General features: G+C 39.5%; 1 long non-coding RNA gene across 1 annotated transcript; it reads right to left on the bottom strand.

Moving 5' to 3' along the window:
• Nucleotides 1-1,962: 1,962 nt before the first annotated feature.
• On the bottom strand, nt 1,963-18,556 carry LOC119716201 (uncharacterized). Its single transcript, XR_005263990.2, has 3 exons — nt 18,492-18,556; nt 5,044-5,158; nt 1,963-2,716 (listed from the first exon to the last, which is right to left on the bottom strand). It is a non-coding gene; the product is annotated as an uncharacterized lncRNA (long non-coding RNA).
• Nucleotides 18,557-19,836: the final 1,280 nt, after the last annotated feature.

Genomic DNA, 19,836 nt, shown 5'->3' with positions numbered 1-19,836 from the left:
TTTCCAACCTTAATGATTCTATGTTTCTAAATTGTGTTCCTGTGCTTAACCTGGGTTAAAAAGAAAACCCCGTGATGTCTGTGGTATTTCTGTGACTAACGTTACATTTTTCTTACTATCATATGCTTCTGTTGAGATGACTGGGGCACCATACTTGACAATGATGAATCATTTACAGTAGATTGACAGACATTTATCCTGTGGTACCATCTGCCATAAAGATCACATTTTGTTTTTTCAGTTTCCTTCCTTTGTTATTCTCTGACACAATATTTGAAGACATGGAAGCAGTGAGGAAGGGACAACAACCTCTGGTCCAAGGCTTCAGTGGTATGTTCAGATGTTCCTGGACAACAGTGTTAAAGGTTAAATGCTCTTGGCATTTGATGGGAAAAACTATAACAAAGGTGGAGTGAATGATGCAAACCTAGCATGAGCTTTAGCTGTTTAGGATGTTTCCCATGTGCATCCTTTGCTGGTCTCCTTGGTATAAGGGTCATGTTGTGGGCAAGGAGGAGGTGTGATTGGAGCAGAACTGGCAGATGGTCCCTTGAAGGTCGTTTCTTGTTGCTGTCTCCTGTAGTGATGCCATATGCTGTGCAGGGGGATGTTTCCTTCCTCTTCATGGAGTGTAAACTCATCAAAACAGTAAGTACAGCATACTATCAACTCTCAGCTTTTGAAGTTTCTGACTGGGTCTGTGGCTTTAAGACAGTTTTTTTTTAGTACATTGTCAAACAGTATATAGAATAAGTATGTTTGAAAGAGATTTAAAAAAAACTGTTCATGGTGGTAGATGGAAATTTTTTCTTTAGTGATTTAGCATTTGCTTCCTGAAATTCTGTTTCTGCATGTAAGATTTTTTTTTTTTTTCCCCTAAAATCTTTCTGATCTGTGAACATCCAGAGCATGGACAGTACCCTGTAAGAAACTGGGTTGAACTGAATGCCATCACTGCTTCTGGAATCATAGCTACTCCTCTTAGCTGTTGGTAATGGCAAATATTTCCAACAAAAAATACCTGAAGCACAAGTTAGATTACCCCAGCAACTGGAAGGTGAGCAGTGTATCAGACAGATGTTGTCTGTTTCCTGAGTGCAGTTAGTGTTTCTCAGCTGCTTGTGGATATTTTACTGTTACAGTCAACTCTTTCTAAAACTGAGTCCCAGTGTAAAAGCGCATGAAAAACATTGTTGCTCTTTATAATACATGAACATTTAGAAAGGTCTGCCTCCCCCCTCCCCCCCCTCCACACACACACATTTTTTTGGTAATTGATTGTGATTAATAACCTCAATAGTGAGAAGATTTTTATCCTTAAAGAGTAAATGGAGGCATAAATGATTTTAGGGAGGTCCAAATCCTGGTATATTTTTTCAGGCATATTTGTCATCAAAGCCTGAGTAAAGCAGTAGAGCAGAAAGTGACCATTCAAATGATTTGAGTTTTGGAAAAGGCTTTGACTGTTTTAGCATTATATCACCTTATGCCACTGTCATTGGTGTTTAATACCATTCACTCACTGGTGCTGGCTATGACCTGGTTGGCCCAGACAATGGCTATCACCCTGAGCTTGACAGGTCATTAGAGGGAGGAAAAGTTTTTGTAAGATTAGTCAATACATTTTCCCAGGACTAAGATAAAGATCCAAGAGTTTCTAGTAGACAGGCTGCCAAAGCTCAAAGTGATACAACTTTCCTTTGTTTTACTTGTCTCTTTTGCTCTTTAGGTTTCATTGACATATCTCTGTCAGCCTGTTTACAATTTGTTATTAAAGTTACTCTTCGAACACAATATTTCATGGGCTATGTAGCCAATTTGGAGATTAGGATTGCAAGGACTGCATCATGTTAATAAATTAGCTATAAAAAACGATGTTTTTATTTTTTAGATTACTATTTTTTAGATTACTAAATATATTACTATTTAAATTCTTTAATATTTACCTGTGAGTAAAAAATGAGTACTGGCAGTGTGTATAATTAGACAAGTTTTCTCAACATTATGTTTATAATGTGTTTTTGTTTGTTTATTTTTATTTGTTTGTTTCAAATTTGATCTGGTGATAAATATTGTCTAATTTTGCCGCATTGTTTTGCTACATTATTAATGGATACATAGTTAAATATCTAAGTTTTGGGCGGTGGGAGGGATATATTTAACAAAATACACAGGTTACATTACCTAATTGACCTTTTCTCCATCAGTTTTTTCTTGTTTGTATTCTAAAAAGCATATCAAATGCTCATGCAGCTTCCTTGGTCATTTCTGCTTCTGTTTGGAGCAGGCCAATACTTTTGCACCTTGATAAGATCAGATGTGAAAACAGCAAAGATTAATAGAAAACAGTGATCAAATTAAGTGTAGCTTTTTTTTTTTTTTTTTTTTTTTTTTTTTTTTTTTTTCCTTTTGGCCTTGAAAGATTATTATCAGGCAGATGCAAAGATGCAATGGGACAAAAACATATAAGGTGTGGAAATTCAGATATCCTAGTCTGATTTCTATTTATTCCATTTTCCCCCTGCAGAAAGGCAATTTGAAGTAATGATGTGCTGGCATTCCTGACCACTAAAGTACTATTTCAGTCACTAAATAGGTGAAGAATAGGCGGGTAGTAGTGCCAACATTCCTGAACATTGCCTGGTTACTGGCTATCCTGGGCTCCAAAACTGCTTCCACAGACAGAGGCTTTTCAAAGTTTGGACAGGAAGCTGTTCTGAAAGAGAAAGAAAGGGTGAATAGGACATTTTTGCAGGAAGAAAGATGAGATTGGGAAATTAATGCTGTCATCATAATGGTTAGATTGCAGGAAGCAAAGTTACTAGCTTATACCTGTAGTGGATTCAACACTGTCGTGCTGGGCTTGTATAACATGTCTTGAAAGATGTTTCATCTTAAACTAGCAACAAACAAACAAATAATCCAAAACCAACCAAACAAATGATAACAACAAAACAAACATACAAAACAAAACAACAAAAAGAAGAAAACAGCAACAACAACAACCTCACCACCACCAAAAAAAATCCCACGCTTTAAAATGCCCTTTTCACATTTCTCCTAATCCAAGTGAGCCTTACTCTTATCTTTTGTGAATGTGTACAGTGAATGGTTTGTATATTTAACTACTTACATTGGGGATGAGTTCAATTCAGTTTAATTACTATTTTGTATGGGCTGATGCAGAGCTCTAATACTTTGTTGTACTGATTTTCAAGTGATACTGGATATAGAAATGTCAGAGGAAGAATCAGCAAGATTGTGTCTAAATAACAACATAATTAATCTCCTATTATGTAGCACCTTCATCTCATCCTGCAGGATGCAAAAATAATTTAAAGAGCTGGTATAAGAGCAATGAAAAGGGGGGGGGGTGAAACATGCATGGTGACTGTAGGACAGAGTGTGGCAACTGTATAACATCATATGTCACTAGTGTACAGTAGTAAAAACTGATTTATCCAACAGAATCAGCAGAAAGATTTTTTTTTTCTTTCATGGCAGAATACCTAAATTGGTATTTGGCTCATATACTGGAGTAGATGTATAAATTCTGGACTGAACATTATTGTTTGATATCCTGATCCCGCTGATCAAACCTTTGATAACTCATCTAAAAAGTGAGTGAGGTCTTTGTCAGTACAGCATTTACTCCTGACATAGCTTGCTTTGTAGTGTTTCTGCTGAAGGAAAAGCAGTCCCCTTCCTATGAAGGAAATATGATACGGACTAGCCTTCCTCTCTTTAGGGAATAGGGAGGGTTATAGCCAATGGTTTAAGATATGTTGCTGAGCTTTTCTTAGGTTTTAGATTTTTTTTTTTTTTTTTTAACTTGTTGGAAGCAACTCCTGTGTTTAGCTTGGCTGGGAATGTAGTAAGTAGTGGAATAGGCATGGAATGATAGGTTGGCAGTGGAGAAAGGTGTTAGAAAGATGCAGAACACCCAGGTGCTAAACCCCATGTGGAAGACAGGTGCTGAGAGGTTGGGAGATGCAATTCATCTGCAGTAGAAACACTGCTTCCCTGAGTGTGCATGTTGGTGGCGTGCCTCAATGTGAAAAGGCAACTGATAGCATCTGCTCCCTGTCCCCATCTTCCAGAACAGCTACTTTCTTCATGAAACGAAGGTCTTTGTGTTAGTGGGAATGTATGACAATGTAATGTGACTTTTGGAAGGGTTACAGCAAGTTCTGAATGATGTATGAAATGAAAAATCCCTGCCTGGTTCAGAGAAAGCATGTACAGCACTGGATGATACACTGCCAACAGTTCTAACAAGGGGCTCCTTCACAGATTTTCCACCTCAATCAGCAGTGCAGTTGACATCCCCTGAGCAAAATCTCTCCTCTACTTTTTTTTTTCTCTGTACGAGCAAAGAAAAATTATCCAGTTTTATAGCTTACCCACTGCCTAAAATACTCGTTCAATAATCTTTCTCTGCTTCCAGTTGTGACAGTCACTATCGGCATGCATCTTCTCCCTGTAATTCATTCAGGCTCTTTTATTGTAAATTTATTCCCAACACACTGGGAGGGGGGAATAGGCAAATCTTGATCAGTGATCTACTCAGTGATGTGTATTATCTTCTGGTCAAGTCCAATGCAAAAAATAGTGAGGAGATAAACAATAAGGCCAGGTAAAGAGCGATCACCTAGTTTAATCTATCCATTGCGACAAACAAGTGTGTTTTAATACAGCCAGACCCAAACTGGTATATACTGGAACACAGTATGGTTTAAATTGTATTTTGGAAAGCAATGGCTTGCAGAAGGACTTAGGTGGCATCACAGATAATTCCTGTAACTTGAATTTTTGCTGCTGTGCTGTAGCAAAAAATAAGAGCTGACATGATCCATGAAAATAGAAATACTTAGCACTATTTGTAAGTTTCCCCTTGGATGGTGTGTCCTGTTCTGCACAAGCTGAACTATAAAATAGGTTACAGCATTTTATAAAGCAAGCATCAGGAGCTTAAGGAATTCAGAGTATTCAGTTAATTGAGGAGCAGGCTGAGAGGCCATCTGAGTAAGATGAGTAAGATACCTGGTAGCAGAGGCTTATCCACCTGGATGTCAGAAGCTGAAGTTCATCTAATTTGGTCTTGAAAGGAGAAGCTGTTTTCTGGCTGCAGGATCTATTCAACAACAGAGTTGACCCTCTAGGAAAGACACAGAGAGAACTGTGATCACTTCAAACCTTTAGTTGATCCTGGGCTGAATGGCTCTGGCCCTGTACAGCTATCCTTGCTCGTTCCCTTCCTTTAGGGCAGAGTATTGCACCGAAAAGCTTACAGCCAGCGACTCCCCATGAAGACAATTAGCAGACCTGAATGAATGTCATGGCTCAGAGTTTCCGTGAGTTGTCTGAAGAAGATCAGGGCAGATTTTTCATCTCCTTCCCTTGCACAAGGAAAAAAACGATTTCTGGATGTTCTTCTTTTTGTTGTTATTAGCTACTTTCCTCTGCAGAATCAGAGATTGGCTGCAGCAGGATATCTCTTCGTAGGTGGTATAGTGAGTGATTATATATTGCCTTAGTAGGCCTGGGAGGGAATTTTCCCTGGGTCAGGTTGGCAGGCTGTGTGGATCTTTCACCTCATATAGCATGAGGTGTGGTTCATCTGCTAGGATCATTTGTGTACATCTCACATGATTAATTCCTTGCCATTGCAGGGCTTCCTCTGGTCTTGCCAATTCTATGTCTGTGGCAGACAGTTTCCTAAGCACAGGAGTGCTTTGCCCTCACTAAAGTCTTTGGGCATCAGCTAGGATATCTCAGTTAAATTTAATGATCTGTGAATACACAGTAGGTGCATCTGGTATCCTTTTTGGCCATAATTTTTAGGGAATTATATATATGCATATGCTGTCTGATTGGTTAAGGCTGGGGAGATTATTTAGGAAAGGATGCTTCTCTGTTCTGAAAAAATGGCCTGACTCCTTCAAAGGGCTTATCTTGGCAGTCTGAGAAAAGCTTGGTCTCTACTGAGCAGAAGTCCAGCTTTCTTCAGTTTAATTGTAAGGACCAACCGATAAATAGCCATCAGATTCTATGTTTCCATATGTAAAAACATGCAGTTGTGCGGATTTATCTCAACTAGGAGTATGTGCTGTCTGGAAGGACATCCCCTTCAACTAACTTTTTGGCTCTGTACAGAAGCAACCAATGTGAAAGAAAAGATAACTCATTTAAAGTATTATTCTTGCAGCTAAAGTAACCATGTAGCAAATGAATTCCTGTCTTCTGTGTGTCAGTACTATAGGAGTATCATTTCTACAGTGACTTTTCAATGTCAGTGAAGTCAGCAAGTAATTCCCGAGTTTAAATCCTGTTTTACAAAAGCATGTAAGTTACCTCTTAAGCCTGTATACTTCAGCAAAACAACAAAGCCTGTCCTCATGATGCAGAACCTAACCTGCCGTATAGGCAGACAAGTATTTGTGAATGTTCGTGTATGTGATATTATGGTATAATTTGCATTGCAAGAAAACAGTGGTTTTGCTGGAGCTAGGATTTCACAATACAGGTATATGCAGGTGTGCAAAGACAATGTATACATGAAATGCTAAGCTGAAGTTCTGCTATTTATAGAATGTGTACCAGCAACATAGAAACAGACATCATATAAGCAGCACTGTCTTTCGATTCCCAATCAAAGAGAGACAGAGATTTGTATTTTTCATGAAATGGCCTTTGCAGGAATGCCGTAAGCAATCAAGAATCACTCTGTGCATATCAGGAAAAACCATGCCATTTGCACATGTTTGGCTTCATCCCATAAAGCAGAAAACAGCAGCAATTGTGTGATTTCATTCAAATGCTATCTGTTGTTCTACATCTTTCTTCTTTGCACCCCAAACTAAAAACTTTAAAAAAATAATAATTGAAAAACAGAATAAAGTATTTCTAAGCTGAGTTGTCCTTAAAAATTCGAATGAGTCATTTAGATAACATTCACAATACCAGCAGCTTCAGGGCACTTTAGAGAATACGTTTCAGCACAGAGACATTTGAAACAAAAATTGTAATGTTCTAAATGGAATTAGATGAGCGAAACCGTGTCATACAGAGATGAAATATAAATAAGTGCTTTAGGCCCACTCCATGAAAAATGTATGTGTTTTTTTAAAAGCATTTTTCTTCTGCGATGGTTTCATTTCTGTAGAAACCAGTGGTTGGTGTTTTGTGTTTTTTTTTTTTTTTCTTTTTTTTTTCCCCTCCTCTTAGTGCATTCTCCTAGAGTGTGCTTTTGCCACTCAATAAACCCTTCTTTCCACTAAATGTCTGTCTCTGTATTAAACCCCCAAGGAACTGTACAAGCCAAAGGCAGATGGAAACAATAGGCATTCCATGTTCAAACGTACAACCTACAGAAAGTTCATCTGTCAAAAGTCTGAGGAACATTTCCAAGGAGGCTGCTTCATAAACAACATCCACATGGGGCAAATCTGACTTGTGCTACTGCTTTTCATGCATATATTCCATAAGAATTTAATATACTGTTTACTCCTCGATTAATAGTTAAAGCAACATTTACAGAAACTTGTTCCAAATCCCAGTCCCAGTTCTTCTCTCCTTTCCCTCCTTAAATCTGTTCATCTTTTAGGCACCCTGACTACTTCCTTACTTTGTACAGAAATGTTATCCTCTCTATTAGACCAAAATACTCAGACCTTTATGAACTCTTTATTTTTGTACCTGCTGGAGTTCTCTCCTTCATTGGTAAGCATGCAAACTCTACCATTGTACCAGTCCTTGAGATATCAATCATTAATACCAATATAGTAGTGCTGAAAGTTAATCTAAGCATTTGACTCATGTCTGTAAGACAGAAGTCATGCTGGTTGGTACTGTCTGGCAGATAGCATACTTGGTTTTTAAAGTTCTGATTATTTATGGTCAATGTTTGCCTTCATTCCTTGGCTTTGTATTAATGAAATATTTTAAATGTGATTAAGATGCTGATTCTGTGATGTTGTGAAATCACCTTGGCTCCCATGGACTTCAACACCATCTCAGATCAGACCCCAGATTAGCAGCAAGGAAAACAGGGAAGACTTTGTCAGTACTTGGATGCTGCAGGAGTCATTCTGAGCTTGTTCTAGTGTAATCCAGGGCTGAGAACAGCAGAGCTGGAAAGCTATAAGCCACCTACTCATAGGTCATATATGTGTGTAGAACACATGTTCTTACATCAGGTCATGTGTGTGCATGTTCTATCCCCAAATCTTCTGAACATATGGACTCTCATAATAAGCAGCTGACTCAGAGTGCTCTCATCATACAAATGGAAGCAGCTAGCTTCTGGATTAGGCCAATCACAATTTACCTAGGCACACAAATCTCATATCTGCTACTTAAAATCCCAGGTAGAAATTTCTGGTGCGCGAAAAAGATGATTAAATAGTGTCATTAAAAAAATTACCTTCCATTTTGCATGCCTTAGTCACCCACAAAAGTAAGATTTGTGTTTGATCTGTGGTTATCAAAATTATAAGATGTTGGAGGGTGACTTGAAACCAGAGATGTATTACATACAAAATCTCCTAGCACTGAAAGTATAACCAATTCTTAGCCTCTGACTGGACTTCAAAACTGTCATTTGCAAATAATTGATGCAGAAGAGTGAAAAACCACCCCAGAGGAGTGAAAACTACAGAATGACATTTTGTCATGAGCATAAAGAATGTTATAATTTCCTGCCAGGTGGCATCAAATGTATCTGAATGAGCCATTTCCTGGGTGGCAGGGTGCTGTCCGAACTCCTTTCCTGAGCTTCATGGAGATGCAGGGATGTGGATGACAATGGGACCAGCTGCTTGTTGACAGCCTTGGGTAGGGTTCTCTAGTGGTTCAGGCTCTGAGGTCACCAATAAATTGTTGTCTGTTACAGCTATGGAAGCTGCTAACTTCTCAAGGTTTGACCAGCGTTAGGAGAGAAATTGCAGTCTCACCCTCTTCATGTAAGGTTGAGAAGGAGCACAGGCTGGATCTGATCTTAAAACAGATCCGGGCCGCCTCATGGCAGGTGCTAAGTGTGTTTATGGCTAACTAATGACAGCAGTTTTTCATCTCCCAGACTCGGGGCCAAAAAGCTCCATTAGTAAGATGCTGACACAGTCCGTGTGTTTCATTGCCCTCTGGCGGCTAGACCACTGGAGTATAAGGCTATTACTGTTCCCAGTTGCAGGACTATGTGCTGTTTGCATAAAATAAGCAGACACTAGAGGAAGCAGAAAATTGTGCAAATACCGGTCAGGGCCTTATTCTGTATGAACTGTTGTCTGCCATTGCTTTATTTTATTATGAAATTAGTAAAACAAATGGGCCAATGTCTGCTATCAGTTATTCCTGTGTAAATCCAGAGATTTCTGCTGGAGTCAAACTCATCACTCTGGATTTATCCTTGTGCAAAGAGAGGTGGAAAGTGGCTCAGAGTGAATGGAGAACCTTTAAATTGCCTGACCATTAATCTGTAGTAAAGAAACAAGTTTGTCTTTATAGCATGTGGGCAGTTTTCATGGAGCACATACAAGAAAAAATTCTCTGTGAAAATCCAAGAGCATTTGGTACAATATAGTCACTAATGCCAAAATGCCAGTGGGCTGAAATGAGATCCCTTTCCTATAACAGCCCCTTCTTATGAAAGCAACTTGCTTGCTGATATTGGGCACCTTACCTCCCAAGTACTGTAGCCTTAAATCACTGACAACCCTTCACGTGTTATATTGGATTTTAGCAGATGAGGTCAGCTTCTGCTTTAAGTTATTCTGGTACTAGTAGAGTAAATGTGGATTTACATCCATGGGCCTGCTGTCTGAGATGTGTAAGAATATGAATATTTTAGCATAAGTGACCTACTGTAAAGGATTCTGTTTCGTTCTTGCTAGAAATGGTTCCCAGGAGAAAGATACTGCAAAAGGGAGTTGACAGCCTTGGAATCCAGTCTTTTCATTTTTATTTATGCTAGTTTGTTTACTTCAGTAGGTGTCTACATATATGTTAATGATCATTTGCATGTCTGTGGTATTTTTATACGTGGGGAAGAAGTCAAATATATTTAACAGTTTACTACCAGGAATAGGTCTTTACAAGTCATGACAAAAGCACCGTAGGAAGCAAGCCACAGAAGCAATGCTTTTCCCATTTATGCTGTAACAGTTTTGACTTTGCAAGGTTATCTACTATCACAAAGAAGTCCAAATCAGGAGAGCCAATAGTGAATTTTCTTTGTGGATTGTTTGCATCCCAGCTACTTTGGCTTGCATTTGTCATGGAATATATTAAAATAGTCATATTCCACAGTCCACACAGCATGTCAGCTTTGAGACAAGTACTCTGAAATGTGCTCACAGATGATAAATTGCACACTATGTCAACTACATCTTTGTCATGAGATTCTATTTTCTATTTATAGTTGAAATGAAGCACTTGAGAAAAATTCTAAACCAAAGCAATTTCACAGAAATCTCATAAGTTTTTCCTTATGTGTATATCAGTGAAAAGACCCTCCTGTGCTATTTTTCTGCTCTGTGGGGGCTCCAACAATCAACTTCTGAGATCAAAGTAGGATGATCTCAAGATTTCGAAACTTATATGGGTCCATGTAATCTAGCTAGTGTGCCTTTGGAGTATGTTCCCTTTCAAACATTAAGGGGAAAGAACATTTAATCACAACACAGTGAAAATACATACAAAATTTGATACAGTTTTTGGGAATCAAAACCAATTATCTCCATAACAGATGAGATTATTTAGTTACTTCTTTGGCTTGTCGTACTAGTTTTGTTTGAAGCTGTCATTGATGTCAGTGATGTATTTTGCAGATCTGTGCATTATTTTTTTTTTTCCCTAAGAAGACTTCCCTTCCATTTATGCATCTTAAACACGTAATCTGCTGCAATGGAATTGTGGGCAGCAGAAACTGGAAAAGAATACATGTTTGGAGATAGCACTAGTTTGGCTTTGAAGCTAGAAATGCAGCTGTGTTTTTTCTCAGATTACAGCAGCCTACTTTAGGAAGAGCGTGTCTGGATAGCAGTGACGATACACTATGACTGGAGATCTCCTGGATAACACTGGCCTAAACACGACCGGATGTTCTGCAACGTGATGAATGATTACCTAAGATAAATACCCCTTCTAATGGCATCCTCCTGCCACCCTGGTTTTCCTGGGATGCACAAGGAGTGTTTCTTGCCTCAGAGAGAATCATCCAAGCAAGGACCTAAGATTAGTGAAGGGTGAAGTACACACCGGAGAGAAGCACTGCTGTAACCTTAGCTATCTATTGAGTGCCAAGATCTAGCATAGGAATGTATATGCAGGGCATTAACAGCAAAAGAAACCATTGTAATATCAATATACTGCTGAGCTAAAAGGTTGAGATGGTTAGTAAAACTAGTTGCACTAGCAAGGCCATTGATCATATTTAGCAGCTGTTTTACAAATAGTGATTTATTAACTTGTGCCCAGTCTTGTAAGATATCTGCATCTACTGCCTTTTATTTATTTGTTTGTTTGTTTATTTTTGCCTGTAGATTTTTGCCATTGACATTACTGAGGTTTTGCATAATAGATAGGGAAAAAGGAATATTTTAAGAAAATTGTTTTATGGAAGAAGGGGCCTTTAAAAGCTACATATAAGAAAAAATCTGATGTTCTTTCAGTTATCAGGCCACCAAAAAGCACATGAAATCCACTCTCCTTGTTTGGAGACAGCACCATAGAAACGGTTTGCTTTTTTTCCCTCCTCTCTTCCATCTCTCCTTAGTCATCATCTCCAGCTCTTCCCTTTTGTTCCCATTCAATGAGCTTGTTCGGTGCACCTACCAAATTTTGGATGACCTTAGAAAGCAAACCTCCCTGTGCTGCAAGTTTGGTCTGCTCATAGAGCCAGCTTTCTGACAGTATTGTGCTTAATCAGACAACTTCCTCCTCTGTAACTTGTCTGTCCTGTTGAACCAAATCTTTCACTCACAGCAACAATGCTGTTTTGCTTAACTGGTGTGATGGCAGAGATTAGTGAAGATATCTGTCTGGATGCTGATGTGAGATGCACTTTGGTCAAGTATCTTTAACTTTTACTGCACTACTTTGTTGTTTGCTTATTTGTTTAAAATGCTCTTCTGTTAGATTTGCAGTGATGAAAAATAAATTAGCTGGCATCCAGCTCTGAAATCATGATGTTGGTGGGGGAGGGCTGCCCACTTGAAAACAAGCAAGAAGTCTTATAAATATTTGGACTGATTAATTCACCAGCTTTTCTTTACAGAATTCTTTTGTGGTATAAAGCCATTCATTGACCAAGAGAGTACATTGTCCATTTAGTTACTGTTTTGTATCTCATGTCAAACAAAAGCCACCGCCTCCTACAACAGTAACAGCTGAGTATTTTCACTGCTTATGCAGTCTCCTCTTCTAGCTGCTGGATCATCAAAAATTCTAATCAACTGTGATCTAACACAAAGTATTATGTGGCATTCATCATCTGTTTTAGCCTTTAATGCACCATGCAGGTTTTAATCAAAGGTATGCAACCATTAGCAAAAAAGAATGACAAGAATTATGATGGTGTCCTAAACAGAGCTCTTAAGCCGACATCACAGGCAGCAGATAAGTTCACCTCCCCCTGCCGAGTACAAATACAGGCAAATAAGTTGGGCCTTGTCTGAAATAATTGGAGGAGTGCACCACTGAGGTTTCAGGGCCATGACTTCCATTGTTTCGTTTTAGTACTAAGTGCTAAGGCTTATTTGCTTGGCTTTCCTGAATATTGAAAACAAATGTTGGCACAGTTGTCTTGGTTTGTGGGGGCTGCTGGATCATCTTCTTGGTTGGGTGGGTGCCCATATCTTCCATAGTCAGAGGGAGCCAAGGCAAGGAGTGGCAAAATTAAGCCCAGCACCTTCCTTATGGCAGACAGGTCTTTTGGTCTCTCATCTCTTCCTAAGTGAACTCTGTTAGTTGTCCCTTGTGTTTTTCTTCAGGACAGGACTAAGCTAGTTTGTTGCTGGCTTGTGGGTAAAAGAGAACAGAATAATTAGTTGGGACCTTCAAAGATCACCTTGCCCAACTACCTGACCACTTCAGGGCTAACCAAAAGTTAAAGGGTGTTATTAAGGGCATTGTCCAAATTAGTATTGTCAGCTGTTAGGTCCCTGTGCTCTGATTGCATGTAGGCAGCAAGCTTATCCTGTGTCTCCTGTGTTTGGCCTCTGCTCCAGCACCTCTTGCTTCTCTGCCTACTTCATCAGAGACATCCATCCCCAATGGGATGGAAGCAGTCACCTCCTGCCTTTCTCTGATTCACTGCTCATAGAGCACCAGGGTTTGCATTTGACTGTATATTACGCATTCAATACCAGGTCAAGAAGTTCCTCCGTCTGCCTCTCCACTGATCTCAGTCCAGTAAATCAAAGAAAAGTAGTGAAAACCTTATAGGTACTGGTTTACAACATGCCAGGTTTGGGCTGAGATTTGTTCTTTGCATACAGTCCTGGGTTTTCCCTTTCCTTATATCCTGGCAGGTTGCAGCTGGTGACTGCCAGTCTGCAGATACTGTGGCCTTTGTTTCTTGCTTTAGGTGGCTGAGCATGTTATCAAGCTCCGGATCAGTTTGGCATGGGAAGGAGACACTGTTCTGTGCTGCAGAATCGCTTCATTTCTGCCTAGTTGAGGGAAGGGTGAAGGTCATCTTTACAGAGAGGGGAGCAGACTGTGAATAAAGTAGTGTAGTATTTCTCCTGCCATGTGAACTCATGAGTGTGACTTGCTGGGGGGAGGGGGCACAGACAGACTGGTGTGAGAGTGAAGGACCTCAAGCTCGCTTGTGTGTCCTTGGGGAAAGCTACCCTTCATTGGGGTAGAGTGCTAGTGATCCCTAAGACATCTGAAGTTCTTCCTTCTCCTTTGCTCAGTTCTTGTGTTGGCAGAGTTGTTTCAGCTCCCAGCTTAAAAATAGGTGTTTGAGACTTGTTCTAGCTTGCAGCATTTCCTTGAAGCCATGATAGCAGCAGGGAATTAAGCCATGTATTGCTCTTTGGCTGTGCCTCACACAGCTGCTACAGGCAGGGTGGGGAGCTGACAGTCACCCAGGGAGCCTGTTGTGAGCGGGAAGTCACCATTTAAATGAGTGATCTAGAGGCCTTTGGGCTTGTGAAGCCATGCAAATGGTTGTGTGGGTGGATTTCCTCCTCAGGCTTGCTCACACAGTTTATGAACTTGGTGAAATATGTTTGTTGATTTGGAGGTATTCAGCAGAATTTCCCCACACCATGGTAAATGTAGGGGACAGTGTTGTGGGCTCAATTCCCTCTTATAAATCATTACCATGAGTGGGAGCTGGCCCTGGAAAGACATTAGAATTGGTCTTTTTCATGTGTTGTCTGGGGGCTGTGACCTGATTTTCCTCAGGAGCTTTGTTCAGTGAATAACCTCAAGTGGGGGCTGGTGTTCAATAGGACTGCATGTGTACTTGCCTACATCCAGCTCCTGTGTTCAGCCCTCTGCCGGACCGAAGTCCCAGGCATGCCTGGGCTTTCTCACTGCACTCGTTGCTCTCGCAGAAGAAATCCTATATAAATTGCTCTCTTTTATTTTGATGTGGCCTTTAACGTGCAACATGTGGCTCTTTTAATGACCATTTCTGTCAAAAGGTTAATTTGGCTGGGGGTGGGGAGAATAGATGCTTTAAATCTACCTGTGCTTCCTGTGTCTGGCCTGTGCCCAGCTGTGCATGGAAGTCAGAGAGTTTCCACAACACCTATGGCTCAAACAGTGGGATTATATTTTCAATTTTCTATTTAAAAAGGCTAAAAAAAAATAAACAAGTTTCTGTTGTTTTAACCCAGGTAGGTCATTCGCTTTACTCCATTTGTAGGTATTGGTTCATCATTGTGGTGTATTGTTTTGGGTTCCAGAGGTGGGTAATCAGCAATACAGTATTGCAGAGATTTAGTTCCAGGTCACAGACAAGTAATGAAAAAACAGCAGTCACTGAGGATTTGATTTACACACTGCAATGACTGTGTGATAGCCCCTTTTGTGAGAAGGAAAGTCTCCCTCTGGAGACCACATTCTAACCAGTAGCAAACATTCAAGCTCCCTGGTGCTTCAGATGTCAATTATACCAAAGCCTCTTATTGTATAATGCAGGTCTGTTATAATAATAATGTCTGGAACAGCAATAATAATGTGAATGAATTTCCAAACAGTGGAGATGGGAGGGGGAGACTGATCAATACCACACTAATGATGGCCTTGTCTTTCACTGAAATAATTGTGATAGGGTTTATAGCACTTCCTTCCTACTCCATGCTGTGCAGCAGTGTTGGTTTACTACCTGCTGTTATTGCTTTTGTATAAAAAGGTGTTAAAAAGAAACGTCTGTCAAGTTTTAAGGCTGCAAGTCTTTTTTAATGCAGTGGGGTTGTTCTAGTCAAGATGGTCTGAGGATATGAGAGATGCAAGGTTTACAAGGAGAAATGAAATATTTTATTAGACAAGCTGATACAGTTGGGGGGTGGGGGGGGGAAGAAGCCTTTGGGCTCAGAAATCAGTAGTAGGGTCCCCCATTTTTATAGGGAATTACTCATTCTTTATCACAAAGATGCCATTTAAAGGCCAGATTTTCCAAGTGATCTCATCCTGCTTGTTTGGATGTAGAAAGGTTACTGCTTTGAGAGAGTGTGAGCACTTGAACACATAAGAGTTCAAAGGAAAAGCTCTCTTGCACGCTAACTGTGTTTTCCATTTATGTGACCCTGTTCCTTGTCTGATAGTCACGTGGGGTTTTCTCTGTTATTCCACCAAATGTATTTCTCTGTTATTCCACCAAATGCACACTGAGACCCATTGGAAGAAATATCCATTGAATCTTCTGATTCAAAAGAGATGATTTCTTTGTTTAAGAGAGTCATGTTTTTGCCTCAATATTTGTATTCACTCAATGGGAAGCTATATCCTCACAATGTGTTTCTGAATTTTGGTGGAGAAAGTAGGAAGGTAACAACATATTGGAAGTTATTTGTTTGTTATATAATAAGTCCTAACATCTTCTGCAGTGTCTCAGAGTTACTTTATTTCTCAATATGCTGGAATGATGGATTCCATACATTTTGTTTTGTGAAGTGAGAGAAATTGAAAGAAATCATAGCCCGAGTCTAATGATAAAAATCCCCTCTGTTGAAGCTCTTCATTACAGCACTTTTCAGAACAGAAAAGACGAACTGCTTTTGCAGTGGCACAGGTCCAATCTCAAAGTAGAATCAATTGCTTTGCCAATGCTGAACACAAAGGATGTTCATTGTTTGCAAACTGAATTTTTCTTAGTGCGTGCAAAACTGATGATCAGATTTTTTTATTTTTTTTTCTTCAGAGAAACCCCTGCAGTGAAAAAACTGCAGCTGATTCTGTAGTTCCCATCCTGGTTTGCAGGAAGGCTTCTTGCTTCACAGTATGATTTCTTCATAATAGCTGCATGACAACAGCATGCCAATGTTTTGAAAAAGCAACAGCCAATGTTATAATGCAGTTGCTTATGTTAGTGAATCTCTGTTGGTTTTTTTATTTTTCCTTGAGAAAATAAATTTGCCTTTGTGATTTTACTCTCCTGAGGTTCACCTTGCTATAAATAACAAACCTGTATCTACATCTCTCTCTTTATGTATATAAGGTTTGGCAGGTGTCAAGGGACCTTCCTGGGCTGTCCCTTCCTGTCACAAGTACTGTATTGTATCATGCTTGGCGTCAACCAATGAAGTTCTATATGAAAAATAATAAAAGGCTTCCCACCTCCCCCCTTTCATTTTTTTTTCCCCATGCAAAACATGCCTCAGAAACACTTCAGATGTGACCTTTTTTTCTATTATCTAAACATACTTCTGGCTGATTCCTGCGCCAACACTGTCTTTACATTCTTCTTTCCTTCCCTCTTATTCTTCCTCCTTGGTATATTTGTTGAGAGTAATCACATCCCTTTGCATGTCTTTTGATGCTAAGCCAGAATCCAACAACACAAATTCATTACGGGGTGGCAAAATCTCACCCAGGTATTAGTGGGAGATATATTCCACGTATCCCCTGGGAGATGCTCCCCAGGTATCCCTTGGGAGATATAAGACAGGGAATCTACCTGGACTCATCCTGACTGTGACTGCAGTATTTTGTGCCTTCAGGGCTGGTTTCATAGAGGAAGCTGATGATGCTGATGTTGTAAAGTATTTATTTATTGACTGTATCAACTGCAGAGGATTCCCTGATGCAGAAAGCTCCTCTGTGCCAGAGCTTGGGCTGTACATGTTCCATGGGAAACATTCCCGCTTGCTGACAAGAAAGTGAAAGTAATCTAGATGCTTCATTAACAGTATGTATCAAAGCTGAATCAATTGGTTATTTGGGTCTCACTGTATGTCTCTTTATGCAACATCTCCCAGTTGGCTGCAGTTTCCTCAAAAGTCTTTGCAGCTTAATGACATGTTGTAAATTACTGTGGTTTGTGGAGGTGTTCAATATTGGAAATTCAAGTTGTGCTGCCTGTTTGTTATTGGTCACATGTGGCACAGTTTTTCTTCCCTTACTGAGCTTAGTACATCAGGATTTTCTATTGAATCCTCAAGTTACTTCAAGAAAGTTATTTGAAAACTTTCTGCCAAGTATGCAGGGTTAAAGATTCACTTACCCTTGTGCTTTAGCACTGATTTAACATAACCACAGAGACAGTGGTAGAAAGCTTAAGAAGGCTGTGTATATAGTAGCCCTGATTTGTTTTTGAGTCCTGCAGAAACATGTTTGCAGTATTCCTGAGCAATCATGTCAGTGTATTAGCATAAAATCTCACTAATTTGTCATTTGCTGATATGCATCTCAAAATGACACAGGTCTCATCTGAGAATCTTTGCTAAACATTTAACAAACTGCTGTGGTGAAATTTTTTTCCTATATGCTGCGTATTTTCCAATATATAGTACAATAGGATGAATGTTCATTTGTCCTCTTGGTAAGATGCTATATGGCACCAGTTATGATTTTTTCTCAGATAAAAGAAATGGCATGCATTTTGTGAAGCATTCTATTTTACTTCTATTTGTAGGTTTTTGTTTTTTTTTCCTGCTTGTTCACTAATTGGCAGCACTGAGTAATTTGTAATCTGCCTTCCCACTGAACCAGTGAGTGTTCTCTGTGTGTATGCATGTGTTTATTAAGTCTTAGGATTTGTCTATGTTGTAACTAAAATGAAAAGAAACAACTACATTTTAATTCATAATATTTTGATTGAGGTCTGTTTGTAGACCCTAGTTTTGATGTAATTTAAGCCGATAAAAGAATTGTCATTAAGTTACACTGAAATGGCTCTGAAATCTATGTCTTATGCTAACTACTGCTGAAATGCTAAGGGTGTGATTTACAACTGATTTAATTGGATTGGTTCCATTTACCATCTAAACAAGCCCTTAAATGTTGGAGTGTTTACCACCTGTTGTGACTCTTACCTTGCAAAGATCTTTGTTCACAGGCAGGAGGGCATGCACTGTAATAAGAGAGGAAAAAGGAGTGCTATAAATGTGCATCTCAGTCTGTGCATGCTGTTAAGCTTGCCTCTGGAAAAATGTGAAGTTTTTTTCTAAAACTTACAATAAATTTCTTTAGTATATTGATGATGATGATTTTTGCCAAACTTCTGACAAGTGCTGAATTTTCTGCTCATCAGTTGGGATAGTTAATGTGGGAAAAGTTTTCTTCATTGTAGTTACTCTAGTATATCATGCTAGCTCCTCTTATGCTGCTGTTGTGTAAGTCTAGGTCTTATAAAAGTTTTTGAACAGAAAAATATGAACGTCTTTAAAATTTAATTGTGATGTTTTTTTTTTTGGAGCTGAGGCTTTAAAACAGTCAGTAGGAAATATACGTTTAAGACAGAATGGTTTACACTGGAGAAACCCTGCAAGATATTTTGATGTTACCTGGATGAACTGTTGACACAACATGGTCACCCTACTCCCCTCATAGTCTTCTCTGAAAATGTAAAGGGCCAAGCCTTCCTTCAGTGATTTTCTGAAATGGTTCTGTGTTAACTTCTTCACCGAGGAAGGGATGGTAATAAGAGTTTGGAATGTTTTGACAGGACCCTTGTTGAAGATCAAGGACTGCTAGGAGGAGATGGAATCTAATTAAAAACATCCTTGCCAACAGGCTGGCTAACTTGGTGAGGAGAGCTAAAAGCTAGGAACAACACAGAAGGTAGATAACGACCTAATAGTCAAGTGAAGAAGTGGTGGTCTGGGCTGGTAAGCAAAGGGTACAAGATGATGTGCATGAGACAGCCCTGTTGAAACCAATAAAACAGTGTTAAAGGAAGCCCACCCCAAGTGTATGCACACAAATAAGAAAGTGTCTGCAGTATGGCATAATGGGAAAACCACTGGCACCTTTATATCAAACAAAAAAAATTGTACAACTCTGTGCCTCTCTGAAGTGTCTCTACAGTAATGCACAAAGCCAGGAGAATGAACAGAAAGAATTACAGGTCTGCATCCATTTACAGGTTAATGATCTCTTTGGAACCATAAAGGTGGGATAACTCACACAAGTGCTATGGCTGGATTAAAGGCTTTTTAGGAAGGATAGTCCAGGACAGCAAGGAGGGAGAGTTGTTGTTTCCTTATATGTGCGAGAACAGCAAGAATGCATGGAGCTATGCCTAGGACAAAGGATCTCCTGACTTAAATATATAAAGGAAGAATATAAGAAGTGGAAGCAGGTACGTGTGACCCAGGGGGAATGTAGACATACTGGCCAAGCATGCAAGGATGGGTTTGGGAAAGCTAAATCCCGCCC

This window comes from Anas platyrhynchos, chromosome 2 (genome assembly GCF_047663525.1).
Source record: "Anas platyrhynchos isolate ZD024472 breed Pekin duck chromosome 2, IASCAAS_PekinDuck_T2T, whole genome shotgun sequence".
Taxonomy (NCBI): Eukaryota; Metazoa; Chordata; class Aves; order Anseriformes; family Anatidae; genus Anas; species Anas platyrhynchos.
The sequence above is the reverse complement of the archived record's forward strand: the minus strand, read 5'-3'. Positions and strand labels throughout refer to the sequence as shown.